Here is a 12894-nt window from a genome sequence, read left to right on the forward strand (position 1 = left end):
TTGCCATGGCAAAGACCTAGAAGAAAAAAAGACAATGCAGCAGCACCCTGCAAATCAGATAAAGTACAACAATGCCATAGTCACAAAAATTATGATTACAATAATAATGGTGCTAATGCTACGCTTATTTATAAAGTGAGATGCTTGGCCAATGCATTTTGTACAAAACCATCTGAGCCCGTCTGCCGTACGTCAAGGCGATCTCTGTTAGACAGGTCCTAACACTAAATACTACCTGTTATGCGCCATGATGGCCACCATAAAATTCAGGGAGTGTTGGATCCACATGCAGATGGTTTTGTACAAAATGCATTGGCCAAGCATCTCACTTTATAAATAAGCGTAGCATTAGCACCATTATTATTGTAATCATAATTTTTTTGACTATGGCATTGTTGTACTTTATCTGATTTGCAGTGTGCTGCTGCATTGTCTTTTTTTCTTCTATCCTCTGGAGGTGTCATCAATATCATATCGGTAGGGATGCAACAGTTTTGGGCAGCTGCTGGTGCTGGAAACTATGCAGTGGATGGAGGCAGAAGCACAAAGCTCCATCCGCTGTGGGTACTGCAGCCCAGCTCCCATTGAAGTGAATGGTCATTTGGAAGGTAACTTTTTTTTTTTTTAGTCTGCAACCAGTGAAACACATACGTCTGCACAGGAGCTGTAATTTGCTAAGTTGATTCATTCTGTTATTTAGATGTCTTTGGAGCTAAGAAACTGCTGTTAAGGCCCCTTTCACACGGGCGAGTATTCCGCGCGGGTGCAATGCGTGATGAGAACGCATTGCACCTGCACTGAATCCGGACCCATTCATTTCTATGGGGCTGTGCACATGAGCGGTGATTTTCGCGCATCACTTGTGCGTTGCGTGAAAATCGCAGCATGCTCTATATTCTGCGTTTTTCACGCAACGCAGACACCATAGAAGTGAATGGGGCCGCGTGGAAATCGCAAGCATCCGCAAGCAAGTGCGGATGCGATGCGATTTTCACGCATGGTTGCTAGGTGACGATTGGGCTGGGGACCTGATCTGTATTATTTTCCCTTATAACATGGTTATAAGGTAAAATAATGGCATTCTGAATACAGAATGCAAAGTAAAATAGTGATGGAGGTGTTAAAAATAAAAAAAATTAACTCACCGAGTCCACTTGATCGCGTAGTTGCGGATCTCTGTCTTCTTCTGTAATGTTGAGCTGCCGGCTAAGGACCTGTGGTGACGTCACATCACATGGTCCCTCACCATGGTGATGAACCATGTGATGAACACAGTGACGTCCGCACAGGTCTTTTGCCAGGTCCTGAAGATAGAACAGAGACCGGCAGCTATGGAGCAGGTAAGTTAACTATGACTTTACCGGAGCCTATAACCGGAGAACGGAGCGGCGCCCGGGGATAATAGTAAGTGCAGGGGGATCCCTGGGCGCCGCTCTCCATGTATGTATATTCAGTTTACATACTTGATTCTGATGAAAGGTCCTCTTTAAGAATGCTATTATTTTCCCTAATAACCATGTTATAAGGGAAAATAATAAAATCTACACAACACCTAACCCAAACCTAAACTTCAGTGATGAAGTTCGGGTTGGGTCTGGGGTACCAAACATGGAAATTTTTCTCACGCGCGTGCAAAACGCATTAAAACGCTTTGCACTCGCGCGGGAAAATCGCGCATTTTACCGCAACGCACCCGCATCTTATCAGGCCCTCACACGCCACGCTCGTGTGAAAGAGGCCTAAGAGGTATGCTGCCTTTAAATAGTTGAATACTCTAGAATGGCAAAAAATACCAAATTATTACATACAACCCAGCACTAAACACCCAGAAATGATTCCACAATGTACTAAAAGTTAAAACATTCATTTGTACTATAAAAAAATAAAAATAATAATAACAACAACAACAAAAAAAAAAGGCACACAGCTTAAGTCAACTACATAATAGGTTAAAAAAAAAAAAAATGCAATAAAATGTGCCGTCTTAGCAGGGGTGATATTATCCTGCGATAAGGATAAACAAGAACCTGAATTTGTTACGCAGGACAAAGCTGCATTCGCCCTGCCGGCTGCTGGTGAGTGACAGCTCTCAGCATGCTCCTGGCCGCTCAGCATTTCCAACAGCCAAAAGGCAGACCAATATCACAGGTCTGGTGACATGCTGCAGATATGAGAGGATCCGAACAATTCCAAGCGTTTTAGCAATAATCATCCAGCGCAGGTTTATAAAATGTCCAGGGTAATATTTTTCATAATTGGTGTATAATAAAAAAATATATATACAGTACGAATACTGTGTACCATACTGTAAAAAGCAAATGGCTGCCCTCCGCGTTACTAGAGCTATCATATACTGCTATAGTTGTTATACGGCGGTGTGCATTAGCCCCAAGGACAATCTGAAATAGGGCCCTCCAGGTGACAGCACAAACATATGCTAACCCGCTCAGAGGATATTGTGAGCTCATTTAACAACTTGGGGAAACAATTATAAAGCAAGGAAAAGGTGGGAGAAATCACACCGCCGAGAGATTCGGTAAAAGGCTTTGAACGGCATTTGCTTCACATTTCCTTTCTAGAATCCTAAAACAGACGGCATATTCCCACTGACCCCAGGAAGAAGTCTCTTTCCAAGTTGTGCTCTTGCCAGTGCTTTAATTAACTCTTAATCACTTGGCACCAGTGCGCCCACCTTCCCTTATTAAACCTAATGATGTATTCAAAAATTCTGCTAACAACAACCCACTGCTCGCTTCATGTTATCCGTAAAAGACGTCATTACCCCCGTCACTACTGAGGCATATTTAGCCATATTAGTGATTAAAGCTAAATTCCAAAATGTGATTATCTTGTCTAATTAAGCAATGAAAGTGCCCACAGAGGCCGCTGCCCAATTAAGAGCTGCCAATCTGGTTCAATAACATTGTGGGCATTCGGCTGTCAACCACAGATGTGCCCGGTTTGCAATGCATGGCCAGGTAGCTGAGAGGCACAAATGTTTGGCCTAATTTTTTACTTTCGTAAAAGCATAAGAAGATTGGAAATGAGTGTGCAAGGTCACACCATGAAGGATATGTGGTATATCCATCAGCCCAGGTGTAAATAGCCTGCTGTATATAACTCCAGCGTGTAAAACTACTAAAAGCCGAGATATTTACTGCTCCTGCAGCAGAATAGTCAATTTCCCTTCTACATCTAACCAGGTGTTGTCCTAACTCTTCCCTTTTGAAGAACTGTGTGGACCTTATACTGAAGAAACTACGCAAGGCTCAGGTACATCTGCACAAAAACTAGACATTTGCATTAACCGGTCACCATGATTTAGGCTGCATTACACTAAAACCATCACTGGCTCTATGTAGTCAGTTCTTATCTGCCCGGTCACTCAAATGAAGCACTTATCAAGCTTTGCTAGAACTAGGGTTATCAAGTGTTGTGTGCACACGACCATAGGCTGGATGGTATGTCTGTTTTAGGAACTATTTACAGTTATGTCGAGCATACATGTTTAGCGGTCAGCCAACAATCCCAAAATTTCCCATCATAAAGAATAGAATAGCGGGGAAGCAAGCTGTTCTGGGCTTCTCCGGATTCGCCATTAACTATAATGGGGTCCAGCAGAGGTCAGCGAATATGCCGAGAGAGAATCAGATGGGGAAAAAAACACTGCATTGTTTCACACCTGCGGCCGGGACACCCGGCCGCAGGTGTGAAAGAAATCTAATATACAGTACATAAAAAAAAAAAAATAGAAAATTTGCTCAACTATTGCACATGGTTATTCTTCTTCTTTATAAATCTGATAGCCCCTTAGCTCAATATGCGCCAAAACCTGGTACAATTTTCTGTATTTAGGTTTTATGAATCTAATAATAAAAAATTTAATAATAATGAAAATTCACCATGCCTAGTCTACCAGTGAGTGTGGTTTAGCAGAAAAGGAAGTGTCCTACAATGCAACAATCTGTACCAAAATTGCACCAGAATCTTGGCACAAAGTAACCTATCCAATAGGTGGTGTACAGTGCCTAATCCTGCACCAGATGTGTCAATCATTAGGAGCCACTGTGAGAAATGTGCGGTGCAGTGGTGCATATTTAAAGCCAGTTTAGTATAAATTTAAACTGACTTCATTTCAGATTGGAAAATTGGGGAGAATGAGTAGTCCTAAGAACGCAGTGTAGCAATACAGCCGCTGAACTGAATGGGGTACCAGCCAGAGGTTTAAAGGCTACTTACACCTTTAGGGGAAATTTTTATTGGTGCATTGTACTCATTATGAGCTAAAAATAATTTTTTTCGATTGGTCTTTATTAAAAATATGGAGCCCTTTTCTCTGTACAGAGCTGAGATTCTCCACTAACAGAATCTGAATTTTCGCTCTCTTCCGTCAGGGCAGGGAGCTAATGGGCTCTGCTCTTCACCTTATAAACACTTATCAAAGATCAATCCTTATCATACTGATAAGAATGTAGCTTAAATAAGTGTTAATGACCTCTTAGTAAGGGCTCGTTCACACGGCCGTTGCCCCTCCGTTGCCGTATTGCTGCCCACATATGACGGGCCCGCAATAAACGGGGCACCGGCCACGTGCATTCCGCATCACAGATGCGGACCCATTCACTTGAATGGGTCTGCAAATGCGGAGATGCGGTGCGGAATGGAACAGAAGCACGGAACCCCACGGAAGCACTATGGAGTGCTTCCTGAGGTTCCGTTCCATGCCTCCATACCGCAAAAAGATAGAACTTGCTTGATTTTTTGGCGGAATGGACAGATCGCAATGGGTCCGCTGTCCGATGACCAGCCCAAAGTGAAAGTAGGATGCACACAGCCGTGACAGAACGGCTCAATATTTATAATAAAGACCAATTGGAAAAAATTTTTTTTATCCCAAATGAGTAAAATGCAATCGTGAAGAAATTGCCCCCAAAAGGTGTACATAGCCTTTAAGTTGCCATGACTCAAAATAGCAGTGTAGCCTCATTCTTAGGCCCCTTTCACACGGGTGAGAATTCCACGCGGGTGCAATGCATGAGGTGAACGCATTGCACCCGCACTGAATCCGGACCCATTCACTTCAATGTGGCTGTGCCGATGAGCAGTGATTTTTACGCATCACTTGAAAATCGCATGTTCTATATTCTGCGTTTTTCACGCAACGCAGGCCCCATAGAAATGAATGGGGCTGCGTGAAAATCACAAGCAAGTGCGGATGAAATGCGATTTTCACGCATGGTTGCTAGGAGATGATGTTAGTAAATTGATAAAAGTCAATTTACTGTATTATTTTCCCTTATGACATCGTTATAAAGGAAAATAATAGCATTCTTAATACAGAATGCTTACTAAAATGTTGCTTGAGGGGTTAAAAAAAATTAAAAAAATAATAATAATAATAATAATAATAATAATAAATAATAATTATTAACTCACTTGTTTGCACACCTGGCATATTCTTCTTTCTTCATCTTTCAGGACCTGCAAAAGGCCTTTTGATGACGTAATCACGCTCTCCACGTGGTGACGTCAGCGCAGGTCCTGCTGAATGAAGATTGAAGATCCTTCTATCTTCATTCAGCAGAACCTGTGCTGACGTCACCGCGCTCACCACGTGGGGAGCGCGATTACGTCAAAGGTCCTTTTGCAGGTCCTGAAAGATGAAGAAAGAAGATTATGCTGGCTGCGCGAACAAGTGGATGGGGCGAGTTAATTTGAACTCCTCAAGCAACATTGTATTAGGAATACTATTATTTTCCTTTATCACCATGTTATAAGGGAAAATAATAAAATGAATAGAACACCTAACCCGAACTTCAGTGAAGAAGTCTGGGTGCCACATTCAGTTTTTTCTCACGCCCGTGCAAAACAAAATTGCACTCGCGCATAAAAAACTGAACATCGGAACGCAATCGCAGTCAAAACTGACTGCAATTGCGTGCCTATTTGCGCGGTTTTCCTGCAATGCATACTCGACGCATCCAGAGCAAATCCGGGAAGCCTATGTTAAAGAGGCCTTAATCAGACTACTTTCCATGCAGCTTCAGTCTATTTTTCGATGTCTGCTGAGTCCAAACAGATTTTGACTAATTTCTAATTTAGTTGACAGGCCAGCATTAGACATGTGCTCCAAATATTTGAAAAATCTGGATCTCCATTTCCTTGCACGCTACATTAGCATAGTAGCCCATCTGCTGTCTTAGTCATGCTCCGTACTGTACAAAGGAATGCTCCAAGCAGCGGGGTACACAGCAAGATAACACAGATGACCTTTTCTTTACCCATGCACTTGTATGGGCAATGATACCATATTATGTGATGTGTGGTTATTACTTGAGACAGACAGTAAATGTTAATCATTAAACGTCAAACAACTTTCTGGAGAGAAAATCTCGACATTTCTCAAGCCATAGTGAAGTTAAAGGGGTTCTGCAGAGGATAGATCATCAGCATCTGATCGGCGGGGGTCCGACACCCGGGACTCCTGCCGATCAGCAGTTTGAGAAGGCAGGAGCTTAGCCCCGCTCAGGCCAGTTGATACTAGTCGTGACGTCACTGGGCCTGCGGTAAACAGCGAGAAGGCCGCGGCACTACTGCCAGCGCCGCTGCCTTCTCAAACAGGCGTGGGTCCCGCATGTGCTGCCATCTCAGTGAGTGGGACAAAGAAATAAAAAACAAACCAACATCAGGTGGCGCTGTACAGATACATTATATGGAATAACTCTATACTATAGTTTAGCTATACTAACTTTTAATTACATGCAATTACAAAAGTGTTCAGATCCAGGTGCTGGTTTGAAAAGCTGTAGAATTTTTCATGGGATAAACCCTTTAAAACGTGGGACTAGATATAATTATGTTTTTTATTATCCATCATTTTGGACATTTATGAGGAAAATTTTCCATATCAAAAGCAGGAAAATGGCTAAAACGCTCTTCAATATAGAGGTGCCATGTGCACAAATACTCAAGCTATAAAAAGTAGTGTATGATATATAAACCTGACAAACAAGTGGACATTGCTGGGATGAATCTACTCTGTAGGTAAAAATGAGTAATGCATTATGGAAGATACAGACAAGCTCCTGCATCTGCGACATTCAAGCAACATCTGCACAAGAAGAGCTAAGGATCAGTCATGTGGGAAGAACGCCATCTGCGGTCTGTGGAGGCTGGCGTACACTGCGCAACATGCAACTTTAGCAAATACTGGAATCTGCTAAACCGCGTGGAAAAGGGATGTTGGATACATGCGGATTTGCCTCATGTGTTCTTAAAGGGGTTCTCCAGGAATTAAAAAATGAAAACTTACCGGTAAATATTATTTTATAATAAATATATTCCCAAATACCTTACATTAGTTATGAATCTGATGGCTTGTTTTGTCTAGGGAGCAATCATTAGGAGAAATAAAATGGCCGCCGTCCTCTCAGTACACACAAAACCTGTCCTAATCACATAGGAGGACAAGTTACTTCACCACAATGAGCCATAGTGCTGCCTCATCCTCCTCTCTGCTCTGCTTGTCAGGAATCATGATCTTGAATACAGGTGAATCTCTGTGGGAATGGAGATGAGGAGACATGAGAGGAGGGTGAGGTGTGGCTAATGAGCAGCAGCACTTGTTTACAGTCTCCATTACCACAGCATGTCCTGTCCGTCCTCTCTATACTTCATGTCTCCTCATAAACTAAATTCCTCAAAGATTCAGCTAAAGGTCTTATCATCTGTATTCAGGATCATAATCCCTGACAAGTAGAGAGGAGGAGGAGGCATCTCTTTACCTCAGTGCTGTAAAGTAACTTGTCCTCATGTGTGAACAGGACAGGTTTTGTGTGAACTGATGGGACAGTGGCCATTTTGTTTCTCCTAATAATTGCTCCCCAGACAAAACGAACCATTATAAGTAATGAAAGGTATTTGAGAATATATTTATAATAAAGTAATATTTAAGTATTTTCATTTCCTTAATTCCCGGAGAACCCCTTTAACAGGTTTAGGGAGTATTCTTTGTACTGCTTCACCTACTTACCACATGTAGAAATAAAAATACATATTTTTACTCCCATTGAAGTCGAGGGAAAACAGTGTCACATTTTAGCTACAGCAACCAAATGTCATATAGTAAGGGCTCATGCACACAAACGTATTTTCTTTCCGTGTCCGTTCAGTTTTTTTGCGAAACCATTCACTTCAATGGGTCCGCAAAAAAAAAAACAGAAGTTACTCTGTGTGCATTCCGTTTCCGTATGTCCATATTTCCGCTCCGCAAAAAAAAAAAAACAGAACATATCCTATTATTGTCAGCATTACGGACAAGGATAGTACTGTTCTATGGAGGGCCAGCTGTTCTGTTCCTCAAAATATAGAATGCAAATGGATGTCATCTGTATTTTTTGCAAATCCGTTTTGAGGATCGCAAAATACATACGGTCGTGTACATGAGCCCTAATGTATAGGATTGTATAGTTGCAGTCACACAACATGGTTAAAAGACACCAAGGGTGGCCATACACATACGGCCTGGTCGGACGTCTATGTGTATTCAATGGGGAGAGGTGAGAAAGCCACTGCCAGATCCTTCTCTGCCCTGACATAATCCGTTGAAGGAGAGACACATCAGACTGTCAGCCAAACCCGCAGTTCTCGGTGGATTCAGCTGAAAATACACTAATGTGTATGGGGCCTTTAGGCTGAGTTCACACGGGCGAGATTTCCGCGCGGGTGCAATGCGCGAGGTGAACGCATTGCACCCGCACTGAATCCGGACCCATTCATTTCTATGGGGCTGTGCACATGAGCAGTGATTTTCACACATCACTTGTGCGTTGCGTGAAAATCGCAGCATGCTCTATATTGTGCGTTTTACACGCAACACAGGCCCCATAGAAGTGAATGGGGCTGCGTGAAAATCGCAAGCATCCGCAAGCAAGTGCGGATGCGGTGCGATTTTCACGCACGGTTGCTAGGAGACGATCGGGATGGGGACCCGATCATTATTATTTTCCCTTATAACATGGTTATAAGGGAAAATAATAGCATTCTGAATACAGAATGCAAAGTAAAATAGTGATGATGGGGTTAAAAAAAAAAAAACTCACCTTAATTCACTTGTTCGCGCAGCCGGCATCTCTGTCTTCATCTGTGAGGTAAAGGACCTGTGATGATGTCACTGCGCTCATCACATGATCCATCTTCATGGTGATTGAAGTCCGTATAATACGGACGTGGTGCCTCCGTGTGTCATCCGTTTTTCACGGTCCGCAAAAAACTGAAATGGGGTTTCCTAGAATGTTTTCAGTCCAGGGGTCCACAAAAAACAGATGACATACGGATGCATTTTTGTGTGCTATCCGTTTTTTACGGACCCAATGACTTTCTATGGGGCCACGGACCGCAATTTGCGGCCAAGTATAGGACATGTTCTAAAATAAAAGCAACGGACACATGGAACGGACAGCACACGGATGACAATGAAAGGCATTCCGCAATTTTTGCGGACCCATAGTAATGAATGGGTCCGTGCATTGTCCGCAAAAATTGCGGAACGGGCGAGGAAGAAAAACACGGTCGTGTGAATGCTCCCTTACAATGCTGTTTTTTTTCCCTACAGCTCTCCAGAGAAAGTAACATCACGGGGGCAATATAATTTCTTAATAAAATGGCAGGCATGCAAAAAAGCATAGTATTTTTACCAAAAATAAGGTCATGAACAAAAGTGTGTGTGTGAAGAAGACCTAAAAGGGATGCATATTTTTTTTTCTTTCTGTTCTTCTCACGGATCAACCCGGCCTTAGAAAAACTTGTCCGCCTTACTCCAGAAATAGCGCCACTCTTGTCTATGGACATTATCTGTAATAGCAGCTCAGCCCGATTCACTTCAATGGATCTTGGCTACAGACACTGTCCATAGATAAGGATGACACTGTTTCTGGAAGAAAGTGGACCTGTTTTTCTAATAACAAAATGACCTCTTAAAAAAATATATGTATAAAATAAAGTGAGACGGCTGAAAAAAAACTGTATAAAGCAAGTGTGCCAAAAATGTAGATTATCACATGAGGAACCCTAATGTTCTGTTTTACACCTGAAAAGAGAAACCATAGATCAAATCCACCTTGTCTTATAAAACCAGAAGGCTTACCTGTCGGCACAGCACTGTACATGTGCAGTATTTTCAGAAATGCATATAACATATGGTAACGGCAGGTAAAATATTCAGAAAGGCGCACAGGCATTTCAAGCATGTCCATGCAAGCATGAAATGCTTTGGCACAGGCCCACGAATGGTTCAACCTCGCTTGCACTGCCAGTTGCTTTAGACGAAGGAATGCTACAGTCTCGCTTGGAATATAAACTAGAAAATCGATAGGCAGACAAATGGCATTCAGGCAAAAAAACTTTTCATGGGAAATCCATGGCCATGCTACAGGTAACATAATACACGGGACACACATCCCAAGTGTGGATTTGAGCTGTGTTCACAGGAAAAGTATGCAGGAAGGAAATCCAATGAAAATGTATAAAACAAAACCGTTAGCATCTGAGATAGTTATTTGCAAAAGGCGGAACATTAACCCATAGATCAACCTCAATTCTGCTTGAAATACACATGAAAGGAAATGGCTGTACCAGTCACATGAAAATCCTGTTATAACGCCAATTCCCTTTTAAATGTAGCACAAAAAAAAAAAACACACAAAAAATTCCTCAATACAGGTCACAAAAATCCAAAGTGAATTGAAATACCCTACTACCCACGTAAAGCTGCACCGAAGATTGTGCCTTGTGTTATGGCAGATTACAGATTCAGCTAAATTTTTGAACGACCTGCAGCCAATCTAATATCCATACAAAGGGGGAATTCAGTGGTACCAGCGATTTCAGCCACACCAGCCAGACTCATTTTGGTGGGGGTCTCCAGACTTTCCTCCAATGCCAGATATCAAGGGAATGAAGGGTGGGGCATGTTACCCCTCTCGTGGGGTGTGCATTAGTGTTGAGCAAACTTGTGTTTTCAAGCTCGGCGTATAAGGTTCGGGCTCTCTAAGAAATCCACTATGGATTCCGCTACCACGGACCATAACTTATGGTCTCCATGGTGGCAGAATCCATAAAAGAATTCTTAGATAACCCGAACCTAGTATGCTGAACTTGAAACTACAAGTTCGTTCAACACTAGTGTGCATGTAATGGGTAGAATCATGAGGTATAGATGTTGGCCATCTAAATTTTATAGGAAAGTTTAGGAACTGCTGTGGAACGTCCTTGCGAACAGAAAAGCTCTGTCAGCCACTAATGATTGACTTGACACAATATCTAAACCTTAGATTCTAGGAAAGTACACTCTTGACTCTGGGGGAGAAGGGAAAAAAAGTAGAGGAGCAGCCAGAGAGCTCAGAAGAAAAGGAAGAGATACGGATGTACTATCAGTTAGCCGGGGAGTGAGGTTATGCCACAACTGCATCACGGCTTCCGCTATGAATGGAAGCCATGGCGCTACGCCAGATCCATCATACAATGGATCTGATATATTTCAGTTACATTTATGGAGTATATGTTTTCCATAATCTTTCTGCCTTTGCTATAAAAGGTTTGTTCCGTGTCCTCAGTTGGGCAGCCCACCTATGTCCTTCGGCGGAATGACAAAGTGGTTTAGGAACGGGTCATTGCGAGCCACACAGAAGCAAAATATTTTACAAGACAAAGCAGCAAAAGTAATCATCCTGCCTCACTCATTTTAAAGAAAGTCTAATCAAAAAAACAAAAAAAGAAGGTCTATGCTCTCGTCAATCAAAACCTAAGGTGAAGAAAATAGTTGTGGTTCACTCAGCAGAATAGATTAGGTGGGAGATTGTAGACCGGCGGCAGGAGACAGATCCTATCACCATTTTAAATTCTTTTGAGGAAACGCATTTCACAGCTTATAAACAACTGATATTCTATGTGCTGCCAAGAGTCCTGACATTGTAGTGAAGTGGCCCTATTGTTTGTTTGCCCTAATTGTAATTATTTTTCCATCCACAATATTATCTCTTACCCAGAACAGCTGCTGCGCTCATTGGCAAAAAAAATTATGAAACTGTACATGTGCAAATGTAATGATGATGCACGTAAGGGTGGGTTCACATCACGCTTTATGCCTCTGTTTGACGTCTACCTTACAAAAATTCAGCACACCACATTCTTGTATCCTGTTTGGTAAGAGAAGAAAAAAAATACGGTATTTTATTTTTGCAATGGAACGGTATGGTGAATGGATGCCACTGTATGACATATACGTTTTTTGTATGCATTAAAAGGATTGGGAAAAACGTGATGTGAACCCACCCCAAGTGATTACAATATTAGGAGCAAAAGGATGCGTTTTGGGGGGGAAACTGTACAATTAAAAGGAGGCTCTAGCACCCTTTTGGGCTGCCTGTAGCCTGAATACAAGAGGAGATACAGTTGGACAATGGAGCAATGGTAGAAAGTGGCCTGGCCAGATGAAATACGTTTTATTTTAAGTTAGGTGGACAGCCGGGTGCACGTGTCACTTACTTTAAGAAGAGATGGCACCTGGAAGCACTATGGGAAGAAGGCAAGCTGGAAGAGGCAGTGTGATGCTCAATGGGAGTAGCTACACATCGGTCATGGCTCCTGTAATAACTTAAAGGGGTTTTCCCCCCATCTCAGACAATGGGGGATATGGCTTGGATCTGCCCCCATTGTCTGATAGGTGCAGGTCTCGTAAACGCAGCAGAAAAAAAAGTTGGCAAAGTCTGGTCCAGTGGTGTTCCTATTGGCCCGCTGAAAATAGACGAGCGGCGCGCTAGGCTATTTTAGGAATCCCCATAGAAATTTATGGGAGCGCAAGTGGCCAACAAAAGAAACCCATAACTAGAAAGAAGT

General features: G+C 42.4%; 1 protein-coding gene across 1 annotated transcript in view; it reads right to left on the bottom strand.

Moving 5' to 3' along the window:
• MID1 (midline 1) overlaps window positions 1-12894 on the bottom strand; it is a 192598-nt gene that overhangs the window by 162818 nt on the left and 16886 nt on the right. The window lies entirely within an intron of this gene.

This window comes from Bufo bufo, chromosome 3 (genome assembly GCF_905171765.1).
Source record: "Bufo bufo chromosome 3, aBufBuf1.1, whole genome shotgun sequence".
Lineage (NCBI taxonomy): Eukaryota > Metazoa > Chordata > Amphibia > Anura > Bufonidae > Bufo > Bufo bufo.